The sequence below is a fragment of the Grampus griseus genome, assembly GCF_964374135.1.
Source record: "Grampus griseus genome assembly, chromosome: 5".
Lineage (NCBI taxonomy): Eukaryota > Metazoa > Chordata > Mammalia > Artiodactyla > Delphinidae > Grampus > Grampus griseus.
This window is the reverse complement of record NC_138998.1, coordinates 15943845-15957057: the sequence shown is the minus strand read 5'-3', so window position 1 is coordinate 15957057 and position 13213 is coordinate 15943845. Positions and strand designations below refer to the sequence as shown.

The 13213-nt window shown below is 38.5% G+C and overlaps 1 protein-coding gene across 13 annotated transcripts in view; it reads left to right on the top strand.

Annotated features, from left to right (window-relative positions):
- The window catches only part of MBNL1 (muscleblind like splicing regulator 1), a 245691-nt gene that overhangs the window by 66940 nt on the left and 165538 nt on the right, over nucleotides 1-13213 (top strand). For 2 of the 13 annotated variants that reach the window (XM_082654718.1, XM_082654728.1), the window contains exon 1: nucleotides 1192-1579. The exons of 1 other annotated variant lie outside the window; for it this stretch is intronic. The gene's annotated coding sequence lies outside the window, so the exon portion shown is untranslated. Of the gene's footprint in view, nucleotides 1-1180; nucleotides 1580-2159; nucleotides 2246-13213 lie in introns of those variants that run through there. 10 more of the 13 variants (XM_082654723.1, XM_082654717.1, XM_082654731.1 and 7 more) reach the window with 10 other exon arrangements.

Genomic DNA, 13213 nt, shown 5'->3' with positions numbered 1-13213 from the left:
AGAATGCCCATCCCTGTTCTCTGAGAAAGTGTCGGTTTCCTTTTAAATTTGCTTCCACTGTGTGTGCACTTGGGTACTTTTCAATGATTAACACTGAGAAGTGGCACCATCTAATTAATTTCTTTGTTCTGGAAGGGAGCAGTGCACAATATTAACTCAGTGTTTTGTGGACCTAGCCAAGGGTCGAGATCGCAAGTCTGTTATTAATGCCTCTAGAAGTATTTTTGTATTTTAGCACCTTTCATGATGTTTTTCCTTCTCCTCCTGAAGCTGTCCCCACCCTCTCTAACACAGCCTAACAAACTTGTAGGAAGTACATCGCACAGTAGCTAGCATTTGGTCCTAAACTGTGTCCAAAACATGGAAAAAAATGTTTTTAATTAGAATCGTCATTGAACAAGTTATTCCCTAAATCCAAAGGAAGTTCTGCCCCCGCCCCGCGCCAATCTCTAAAACTTGATCACATAATGATAGTCCAGGATTCTTTCTATTCAAAGTGAAGGCAAGTTCCATCTTACGACACCCAGTGAATTATGATTTGGGGCTGTGGTTTCCTTTGTTCCAGCAATGATATGACTTATTTGCCTTGGACTATTACAGTATTTCAGAAAATGAATATTTTATGTTGAAAGAGGGGGTTCTTCTTTCTATAAATCATATAATGCAGAGTTGGGAAGGAAGGGGATTTCACATTCCAAATATTATTTACAAAGTAGATGGGAAGCCGGTATGTGAGTGTTCGTGCTTGTGTGACAGTAAGTTTTACTAAGGAATTCCAAAACCGTGGACACCCTGTTACTGGAGAAAGATACACACTGGCAGTCGTGCGGATGTCTTTCCCGCCTGTGGGCCATCAGGTTCAAAAACTGTGTGGTGCATTTTAACGCGGCAGCCCCACCAGCTGCTACTGTTTTATCCTGATTTTGAGACTCACCTTCAGTCTAACCTTGCCGGCTGCCTTACCAAGTCCCATCCACGGGCCTCTTTCAACAACGAACCGATTTGTCGGCTCAGCCAGTCGGAAGGAGCAGAAAGTAGTAGCGGTGCGTCCTCTCTGCACTATAGCTCGGAGGTTATAATGCTGAACGTATAAGATGGAAGATACCACCGGGAGGCGGCGGGGATGCACCTCGCCAGCTCCAGCTCGGGTTTCCTTTTGCTCTCCGCGCCGGTCGGCGGGTGGCAACGACCACCCCCAGCGGACTTTGTTTGGTTGAGGGGCGACGAGGTGGCGGGGGAGCAGAGCCGAGGGGCGGCGGAAAGTTGAAGAGCGTTTTTTTCGCCGCCGCGTGGGTTCCGGGGCTCGACGAGTCCGCCCAGGGCTTCCTGGTGGGGCTGGGCCGGCGGGGGAGGGGCCGCGCAGCAGCAGCGGAAACCAGACCTCGGCGATAAGAGGCTGCACAGCGACATGCAACAGTCTTTTCACTGCAGCTGAATGAGTTGTGGCGCTCACAATGCTCCCGTGACCGGGAACTGACAAGTTCAATTTTAAATCGCGGGCCTCTTGGAATCATGACTCCCACAATGCCTTGGGCACTCGCTCGGCAGTCGGGCTGCCTCTGAAAAAAAAATGTGAGAGGTAAGTTTCCATTTTCACAGTTTGCTAGCGCTGGTCTGCTGCTCTGCATTGTTCGTGTTCTTTCGGGGCTGTACATGGCTGAAGGAGGAAGTGAGAGGACGCTTGGGCCGGCTCAGCACGCTGGATGGTTTCCTATCACACACCATCTCGAGCTAGAGGGAAAGCGGGAGGTTGCAGCTGCAGCCCAGCTGCGAGGAGCCCTTCTCTGGGCTCTGCGGACACTGTCAGCACTGCCAGCTTCCCACTTGGCAGCCTAAGAGAAAGAAAGAGAAAGAAAGAAGGGGGGTGGTGGTGGTGGTGGCGGATAAAAGAAACAGGTGCGTGGAAGTGTACTTACAACTTAACGACCTTTGTCGGGGGGAGATGCGAGTCCATCCGATGGGAGCCACGGTTTCTCCCAAGAGATCCCGCATCCCTGCCCCTGGGGCTGCCATCCAGCCCGGTTTTCATCTGGGCCAAATATGTGCACGCAAAGGTTAATTCTCTGCCTGCTACCCATAAATTACGCATGACATGTTTAGCTGGGCTTCCTTATATGGAGAGTGCTGTATTTCAGTCCAGTTTGCCTTTTGCCAAGTTTACAGGGCGGAAGAAGCCCTGCATGAGAGGGCTCTTTTTTTTTTTTCCCATCGTTTTGTAGTGCGTCACTCAAAAACTGTAAGAAAAGTAAGTATAGGCGCTCTCAGGGTGGAGCCGCAGTTAGTGGACTGAATTGCTTTCATGAAAGGTTGAAAAGAATGAAAAGTAGTTAGGACTTGGGTTCTGGTTTTTTAGACAAAAGCAGGACAAATATGTAGCGCGGCCTCCCCCCCCCCCCACCCCTTTTCTTTTTTTAAACGGAGCCGGAATCTGTTATTGGTAGTAATGTGTCATGTGAGAATACTTTGATTCCAGAGCCTGTAACACGAGCAGGTATATGGTGGAGCTTATGCTTGCCCCTCTCACAGCACTTTACAACTACAGTGGTGAAGCTGGAAGAGTAATTGTGTTCTTGAATCTCTCCTGGGCCGGGAGAATATGCGGCTACTAGGATTCTGTGCTGTATTTCCGTGGAGTGCACTTCCCTAGGATTAAGATTGAGTAAGAAGCTGCCAGAAAGGTTATTGCCACTGCCTTTACTTTGCGTGCCCACCAGCCCAGGCACAAGCCGATAGCAAATGGATGGTAAACTCTGTCCTACTCGGAGGAATTTCTCAAACAAATTAATACAGTGAGAGAGAAGTCATAATTAATGCCTTTGGATTTGCAGGCCGTCTGCAATGTGCTTTGAAATACTACACCAGTGGACACGGTGTTCCCCCCTCCTGGGTTTGAACACAGTGCCTGTTTATACCCAGAGGGTAGTTAGTACGTAACTATTCTATACCAGCATAAGTGAGCCACTCCATGTTATCTCTGTGGGTTCCTGAGAGCGTTGGTGTTGCTCCCTGTCTTGCTGTTGAGATAAAATGTTATCACTGAGACAAGTTAAAATGAAAGTTCAAAGACTGTAAAATTTATCCCAGGAATACTTAGTTCAGTCCTTAGAATGTATTAGATACGGTGCTATAGCTGGAGACTCTGAATAAAGTTATTTTGTAGCCTGTGAAAGCACATTGTTGTCACTTGTATCTTTGCTTTCTTAAAGTTGGTGACAACTACAGCTCCGAACTGTGTTTTAGGAAATCTCCAGCTTTCTGAGTTTCATCAGTGTTGTGTATTTGCACGGGGGTGAATTTTTTTTTGGATTACTAGCGTGTTGTTAGGCCTTCTTTCAAAAGGTAGACAAAGCTTTTAGTTTTATTTGTTCAGTGGGGGGTTTCCTTGCAAAAGTTGCCTTTTGTGTTTTAAGGAACAAGTTGGGTCAGCACCAGAAAACCTGTTTATCCATTCGTCTATAATTACAGTGTCACTAAAGACGTAATAATCAGGTTGTATTATTACTAAGAGACTCAGAAAACCTCACATGTGCCTAGTTTAATTTTTTTTTCCTCACGTAACTAAGAACAAATTTGTGTGCAGATACACATCGTGTGTGATACTCTATGCAGCCATGCCAACAGAGAATCCAAAGTGTTTTATGGTTTGAGATATTATTGCTTGTGTTTACATTTCCACATTTGGGGCAAACTTAGACTCCAAGTTGAATTCATTAAATTTTGATTCCAACATTCTGTTCTTCCTCTGGGCACGGAATTCGTATGAAATGAAACACTGGGTTCTGTTCCAGAACAAGAACAGAATATCTCAAGGTTTCTCCTGGCGGGGGAGGGAGGGAGTAAAATCGTATTTCTGATTGAGGAAGGGTGTATTACTTTTTTATATAAAATTTCCTGTCTTTACTGTAAGCAAAAAAATCGCCCTTGCATTTATCATTGTCGCCATACATTAGGCCTGTATTTGATATATCTATTTATGGAAACAGAGAGAATAGCCTTGCTGCACCTTCTGGCTTTCTGCTTGGTGATAGAAGATGCAGAGATTAGAGAATATCTCAGATCTTGCTTAGAAGAAGATGAAAAGAATAGGTGATTGGGGTTTCTTACACTCTGAGGCATCAGGGTGGGCCGTAGATATGAAGGTCAGGGGAGCAGAAGAAGGAAGTGAAATATAGTCACTTAAATATTTGGTTCAATATAAAATCCTAATGGCAATACCGATCACAGAGGATGTTACATAGGGAGATTTTAAAGTGTGTGGCCTTTTAGGCCAAAAAGCTTCATATTTTTGGAATCTAGAACGTGCTGTCCAGTACAGTAGCCGTTGGCCACATGTGACTATTGAGCACTTGAGATGTGGTTTTCTGGATTGAGGTTTGCTCTAAGTGTACAATACGTACTCGATTTTGAACACTTTGTACAAAAGAAAGAATATAAGACATCTGATACTATTTTTTATATTGATTATATGTGGCAGGGATAATATTCTGGATATATTGGTTTCAGTAGAATATATTGTTAGATTAATTTCACGTGTTTCTTTTCACGTTTTAAAAAATACTGCTACTAGAAAACTTAAAATAACAAGTGTGGTTTGCATTGTATTTCTATTGGACAGGGCTGTTCTAGAATAACGCAAGAAAGCACTATTCTGGTAGAAAGCCTAAGGAGTTTGCTGGTCAAAACACAATAAAAAGGATTTTTATTTTTACAAGCTAAAGAAGTTTATTATACATAGGAATACCTCATCTTTCTTATCCATTGTAACCAAAATTTGAGAAAACACACCACCTAACATCTATTTTTGTATCCTCAAAACTACTATTTAGTTTATAACAGAGAAAAGGCTTATAATTAGGGGATGAGTCTTAACACCTCTCAAAGGCCAGAATAGAGTATGATTGCTACTTAGGAACATTTTAGAGACACTATAGTTATCATTGTCCTGAAGTTACCAAACACAAACGAGTCACTAAAATTTATTTTTAAATTTTAAAATAGAGTTTTCAGTAAATAGCAATTATCTTCAAATGCTTCATATATATTTTCCTTTGCTGTGACTTTCCACCTTTAGAGAATAAAACCCCAAATAAGTCCAAACTCCTGACTGTAAGTTAATCGAGGATTAATGAATTCACAAGAAAGAAAGATTTTTCACCTGGAGGGAAGAGGGCATTGTTTTGAATGTTAGGAGAGGTAAGAATACGTTTCTGTAGTAATGTTCTGGGCTTTGAGGAATCCTATACACAGAGACCTTGTCTTTATAATATGAACACATTTTGAGAAAGCATCTGACTGGTGAACAAAACACAATGGCCTAGGACCTGGAAACATTCCTTTCAGATATTTTCAAAACCGAAGTACATTTTGCCATGCACAGTGAGTGTTAAACTGAAAAAAAACGTGGTTCTTTTGCATCCATATAACATACGCTTACTTTTATTTCCTTGAAGGATACCAAAAATATAAGACAGGTTGGATGCAGTGAGTTCTTCTTTGGTGGGGGTGGGGCGGGGAAGGGAGCAAGTTTTATGGAGAATCTCGGAAGAGTTGCCTCCCGGCTTGGTGCCATCTTGAATCTGTCCCCCACCTACAGGAGGCATAACTGCCATTAGTGTCAATGCATGTGTGGAACCTGCGGGGGACAGTCATCCCCATTAACTTTGTAGATCATTTCTGATGAGTCATGGAGCAGATTCACTAATGGTTGGAGAATTATTGATCACAGCGCAGAGGATTCAAGAAGAGCTATTGACATAGGGCACTAAAAGTCTCTAGACGTACTTTGTATTTTTAGAGTTGAGGTAGGGAACTCGGGGTTTATGTAGTAGTGTTTTCATATTATAAAAATATACATTTATATAAGCATTACAGCTATATCCTTGGAAAAACACTTAGCAAATGCGAGATTATAGTTTTCTACATATTATTATTAGTCTTTTAATGATTTCATTAGATCTCTGTCAGATAATTATTCATGTTTTCTGAGAGGCATCTTATCACTTCTGCCTGTGACGTCCATAAAAATCCTTTGAAGAATTTATGTTAGAGTTTTAGGCATTCTGTATTTGTTACTTTTCCCACTATTTTTGAGATCTTACTCTAGGATTCTGTGGCGATCCTTTGTCAAAAAGAGTTCAGGATATATTAATCTCAAGATGAAATGTAGGCATATTGGATAGAGTGGAAAATTACTTTTCCACTGAGATCAATTATTTTTAAAAGGTGAAGGTATTTCTGAAATAAGTATCATGCTTCAAGTAGTGTATATGCTCCAAAGGAGAAAACTGTCATCTCTTTGGACATTGTTTTAAGAAATCGAGAAGTGTATCTTTCATATACCCAAAGAGGTGAATAATAGCTAATAAGGTACATAGTCCCATCAAGTGTGGATACAATTTGTGTGTGAATGTATATTAGAAGATAAAACTTTTCCCAAGGCAATGCCAGTTTATTCAAATCACCTGGATATTAAATTACATAATATTATTAAAAAGAATTGTGATAACACCATTGTAAAGCAATTATACTCCAATAAAGATGTTAAAAAAAAAACAACTCCATTCCAGTCCCTCTTTAGCAGAATTCACAAAATGACAATATTTCTTCCTCTAAAGGATTCTTAAAAAAATTTATCTTGAGACTGGATTTTCGCTATATTTCCACTTTTAAAATAGTCGGGAAGCTCTTAATTAAGAATAAATTTGTTTTAAAGAGTTAACAAGATTCTAGGATCATGGGAACACGTTTAATCATGTGAAATGAACATTGCATGCTGATTTGAGATATTATTTTATTTTGTAAAGTTGATTCATAGGAAAATACGTATTTTGGCAAAAATAGCAAGCTATGTTCAGTCAGATTTGCCAAACTTAAGATATACCTTTTCCTCAAAGAGGTGGCAGTCTGGTAGGGGAAATAAGAGTTTTGAAAATAACTGTAAAGTGGAAAGTGATATTTCATAAGCAGAGGCTAGGTAACATGGTATGGAAGTTGAGATAAGGGAAGATATGTCTTAATGTAGCTCTGACCAATACATGTAATAAAGGGAACAAACAGTTCTAACGCATTAATAGTGGAAAACAAAAGGTATTCTTTATTTTTTAACATTATAAAAATATTATTCTGTTAAAGCGGCATTAATTATATCTATTTAGTGATATTTCCATATTGTTCATATGTATACATTTAACATCCAGACATAATTTTCATACATGTTCTAGTTCATTTATTTAGTTCCTTTTGCTGGTAGAAATATATAGATTTCCAAACGTCCTATACTAAAATATTGATAGCTTTGTCATTAGTATTACCGTTGAATACCATAAAATATCAGTTTTTGAAGTCACCAGATAGTTACAAATGTATCAGAAACCAAAGTGGGTAAATGGGGTGAACAGTGGATGTAGAAAATTTGTTCAAGAGAAAGCTAGGTTAAAAGTAAGCTGATAATTACAAGGTTGTTTGCTAAGAAATCTATATACTAAAGTTAAGCAGTGGAAGTAATACTAAAATATACCAAAAACCCAGTGATTTCATTTTGGGAAAGGAAACGTATAATATATAATGAACAGCAATGAGAGAACTATATATTAGCAGGGAGATTTTAATCAGAGACAGCCAGAGTATACAATTTAATGTGACGTTGAATAGAAGAAAAGTGAAAAAAGAAAAACAAGATATAGCTGATGATTTCAGGCACTGGTAGAAGTGTCACAATTGTGAATACAATTTTGTAGGTTTTTAAAAATAATTCATGAATATTTTAAGTACATGATTGTGAAAGATGTGGTAACATTGTGTATACTTACTGTACTCCAAATCCCCGCATACTGACATTGTCTACAATGATTATGACTGAATAGACTCTTTCAGAAAATTCGAAAAATGTATGGTAACAATAGTATATGCAGTGGGAGTGTGAGGAAATCTAAACAGTGAAAGACTTTACAGTTTAATAGTCAAAACACGTCAAAAGCAGGTTAAATAACAAGAATGCCAAATAAGGCATTAAGCAATTCATATTCATATTTAGAACATCACTAAAGATACTTTTTGAACTTGACTTAGTATTAAAACTTACAGACCATACACAGCTTATTGCATCCAAAAAATTTAATCTAATCCAGTATTCAACAATCTGTTTATCAGCATTGTTGATGATAGTAATAATGATAGGTTAACATTTTATTTGTTTCTGTCTTATCTGATTACAAGAAAAGAATTACCTTTACAATGACCTTTTAGCACTCTATGTGGGTGGCTAGCTCTTATCCTAGTAGAAAGATAGGATATGGGGTGGGATGGTGATAGTCAAGTTAGGCCACAGGCCACAGATATAATAGGAGGGCAAATGGCTAGCTGCGGTGGGGGGGGGGCGGGGGGGGGAGTTGGAGAAAAAAGCTCTGAGCCATTGAGTTTGCAAACTCAGTATTCGGCACAAAGATTCCCTCATTGATATTTCTGTTTACTAAATTTTAGTTTCAAAAAGCCATGCTATGAAATGATAACATCAGTTTCTATAAACAGTATATCTAAATTTGTTTTGAAAGTACAATCTTTGTTGCAGTGCAGGTAGAACAACAAAAACAGACCTCATTTGGGGGTAACATGTTTTGAGAAGTGGAACACTTTGTAAATATAAGAGGTGATACTGATGTTATTATTATCATTTAAAAATTATCGTATCTTTATATATTTATTTCATTTTGTCTACATCTTGAAAGGAGTAATAGACTTTGGGAGGTGGGGCACAAAAGTCTCACAATGTATAGATTTTATTTCACCAAACCAGATGTGACTAGGTGTGTGGACTGGGAAAAACCATTTACTCTTTCTATTGTTTAATTCTTACATCTGTGAAATTATAAACATGTTACTAATAGAAGTGCCACTTGCTATACATTTCTTTACAAAATATCTCATTTAATCTTTCCGACAGCTGTAAAATATTCCTTATGACTTTTATCTTAAAGATGACTAGCATGACTAGAAAACACTTTTGGTAGTTTGCAGAGCTGTGAGATCTTTTTTCTTCTTTATTCCAATGTCCATATTTTTAACCATTTTTTTGTCTTGCTTGCAGTCATGTACAAAGAATGGTGATGAGGCTAATAGCTTTAACAATGATTACTAACATCTTGAACTGCTTTCTTTGTGCCAGGGTAAAGTTTATGAATTAATTCACACATTCCTCAGAACAGCCTTATGAGATGTGTACTGTTAATATCTCGGTTTCAAAGATGGGGAAACTGAGGCACAAAGTTAATTGCCCATGGTTTCTTAACTAGGAAGTGGCACAACAAGGAGCGGAACCAAGGTAGTCCAGTTCTAGAACCCATGCTTGTACGTCAAAGAATAAAAATAAAATTTAAAAAACACTTGTGTTGGGTACTGATAGGAGATGGAAACTGTAAACATTTGGAATAATTCAGAAGAGTAAAACTTACTACAGCATTTGAGGAGACGCTAGAAGAATGAGTAGAAAGTAAGAGAAGAGAGAGAAAAGGCCTAGGGAGGGGCAGTTAACAGGGTAGAAGAAACGAAGAATCAGGTGGGAAAGGGAGATAGGGGCTCCACTTTGGAGGGCACTGAGGACCAGGTAGTAAGTTTGATTCACAATGGGAACATTAGGAAACATTTGCTTTGGCAAGTAACTGTACAGGAGTTGTGTTTTAGTGACATTTTTTAGAGGAAGAATAGGACATACATAGGATGAAGTGGAGATTGTAGGATAGAGATGAGGGACTAAAAAAGGACAATGACAGGAGAATGAAAGGGACATGTGTGCTAGGGAAAAAGTGACAGGCTTTGGGTCCACAGGATATAGCAAGTGTTAGATGTGGATGTTAAAGGTGATGGGAGGTATTAAAAATGATTTTAAAAACATGGTAAGAGGGCTTCCCTGGTGGCGCAGTGGTTGAGAGTCTGCCTGCAGATGCAGGTGACATGGGTTCGTGCCCCGGTCCGGGAAGATCCCACATGCCGCGGAGCGGCTGGGCCCGTGAGCCATGGCCGCTGAGCCTGCGCGTCCGGAGCCTGTGCTCCGCAACAGGAGAGGCCACAGCAGTGAGAGGCCCGCGTACCGCAAAAAAATAAAAAATAAAAAAATAAAAATATGGTAAGAATTTTTAAAACTTTTCATCCAAAATTTTAAAAGCTTTGTTAATGTTATCCGTGTTCATCACATTGCTCCTTGTGAGGTCTTTTAGTATAAAGAACTATATTTTAATATATCAGAGAAAAACACTTAAAATTATATTTTATCAGGACCTATAACTTGGGTAAGTGGAAGATACCTGTTAAATTCTTAAAACAGTTCATTTCTGTGTCAAGCTCTTTTAAAAGACAGGGTTGTTAAATTCTTTATTCCAAATTGGTAATTCTGAAGTAAGCGTAATTTCATCTTTAGGGGTATGTTGTTGTTTGCTAAGAAATGTCTCATTGACGGCTAGGCAGTTGTGGTCCCCTGTTAACAGTTCATGCAGAACACTGGTGTAAATGATCCTCAATGATAAACCAGGTGGCAGATAGATACATGATAAAACAAGTTTGCAATGTGCTCAATGTAGCTGACATTTATACTTCTCAGACCTTGCTATTTTAGGGAAGGTATCAGTGTAACTGTGATATTCTTTTTCCTGGAAATAAAGATCCTTAATAATCAGACGTTCTTATAAACAGAGTTATTTACCTATGGGAATAAATAACCAGTTGCATTGAGTTAACAGTTACCTGGGGTTGTGAGGATAGTTATATTTCAAATAGAATAGAAAGCTTTGCAGGAGTACTCGTAGGCCTTTTTACATAAGGCACTTACATGCCTTTTACAAGTAAATGGCTTAAGAGACTTTAAGCAAAGCATGTCAGAACAATGACTGTATTTAATACACATAGAGAAGTTCTTATGAAATCAAGACAGTTTTCAAGAAAAAGATTCTATTTATAAAGATTTACCACTTTATTTAGATGGTCTATATCCACAGAAAATAATTTTAAAATTGCACTGTTTATGTCTTTAAATGTGTTTATGTAGAGCTAGAGAAAATAATGTTAACTGTTTCATTTTGCCTTTTGTTTATGTGCCTTTTAGTATTATGTGAAAATCACACTCAGAACATGCCTTTTTCTATTATTAGACTTTTTTTTTTTCCTTATCTGGTTTTGGCCTTGTGCTACAAAGATATGGTAAAAATCTGTTTTTATTGAATTACAGATAATGCTTAGAAAATTTCATCCTAAAGTAACTAAGATTAAATAGTATTAAAATTAGAAATTCGTCTTTGCTTTCTCTATTCACTGGGCCAACCTTAACTAGACAAATTTACTCCAAATTATTTTGAGCCATTATTTGAATTTTCATTATTTGAAAATTTCAGGGAAAGCTGCATTGTCAACTTAATGGCCTTCATATAAGGCAGTTGGTCTTAAATACCTTATCAGAAGACTTTGAGAGATTTGATGAGCGTCGGGAAAGTGAACAACAGGGAATACAAGCAAATCTTTAACCCAGGTGTAGAGTCTCTCTGAGGTATTGCAGGACCTTTCCAAAAATTAATTTGAAATATCCAGAACAATAATTGAGACTATTGAAAAAAATGTACTTCAAATGGAATTCTGCGTAATGCTTTCTGGGGGACCACATTCACTGAAAATTGTCCGTGGGAAATGACTCTCTCAGAGGAATATAGTTTGAGGACTGGATTTTAAAAGTAAATATTGTTTTGGGAGCAGTTAACATAGGAAGTGATTATTGTGTCTGTTTCTCAGTAATGGATTAAAGTTTATTATGTGCTGAGGTCTTTTCACTTAGAAAGTTATGTTCCTATGTTAACAATAGGCAATATAGGGAAATCAATTCATTCTTTGTGCTCTGCTAAATAATCAATTAACAAACATATTTTGAGCACCTGTCGGAAGTAAGGGATTGTCGTAGGTCAGGAGAAGAGGTTTCAAAGGAGAATTACATAGTTTCTATTCTTCTTTGACATGTAATTGAGTTGGGGAGAAAGACATGAAAAGTTAACAGTACAATCAGTATTGGCACCATAAAGTTGAATACCAAAGGAGGGAATTCAAAGAAGGAAGTCTTTGTGGAACTGAATGGTTAGGGCATGCTCTGTGGAGGAGGTGGGCCTGACATAGGCTGAAGGTTAGGCAATCTTTTCAGAAAATAGAGGGAAACGGTACGAACAGTATGAACAGAATGAGGCTAGCTGCCATATTTGAGCACCTTCTCTGCGTGAGACATTCTTTCCAGAAAAGAACCATAGTGCTACACAATTAGGGAACAGGCTTGTGTGGCAGGAACCACCATCCTCTTGATAGAGATGAGGAAGCTGAAACTCAGAGAGGTTAACCTACTTGCCTAAATTCACACAGCCTGGTGAGCAGCCAAAATGAATTGAGGCCAGGTCTCTTCTCACTTCAAAACCAGCATTCTCTTTCCCCTTTATGATTCTGCTGAGAACGAATGTGGTATAGTTATGATACAGTAATTTTAAAACTTCACCCATAGAATTGACAGGGCTCAAGAAGGTATAAATTTAAGTTAAAAGGCTGGCAAGTACATTTCATTCTTTTGCTTTGACATTGGATTACAAATGGCATAGAGTTTTACACCTGTTTGTGATCTTTGCTTCTTAGGCTTATAAGCCTCCTGTCTTTAGCAGATAGGGTAAGGGCATGCAGTAGTGGGACCCATTATAACATTGCATTTGGGCCATCTGGGATCCAATCAAAGGAAGCTTTGCGAAGATAATGTACTTTCACACCAATAACATAATGCCATAAAATTTTCACCAAGAAATGATAGGCATAGCTCCAGAACACATGCTAAATTTATTTATCATCTTCATATGGTCATTTTATGCTTTCATGTTGCATCATTTTCACACACCAGTCTGTACTCTCTGTCATTATGTGGCATAGCCTAATGACTTAAAAAAGATAAAGTATTAATTGAAGACTGGTTCTCTTGGAGCTTGTCACTTGCTAAAAAATTCCTCTCTTCATAGAGGTATTTTGAACATATACCAAATAAAATTATATATTGTTTAGAGAAGGAAGATGGAAGAATTGTATGCCATTGCTTTTGACCTCAGAGGAAAGCTCTCTTATTAGGAAATATTTATTGAGTGTACTTGTCCATATGCCACCTCTCATGCTTTATCCACCTATCAGAGGATAAAGAAGTGAGTAAGATACGCCCTGTTCT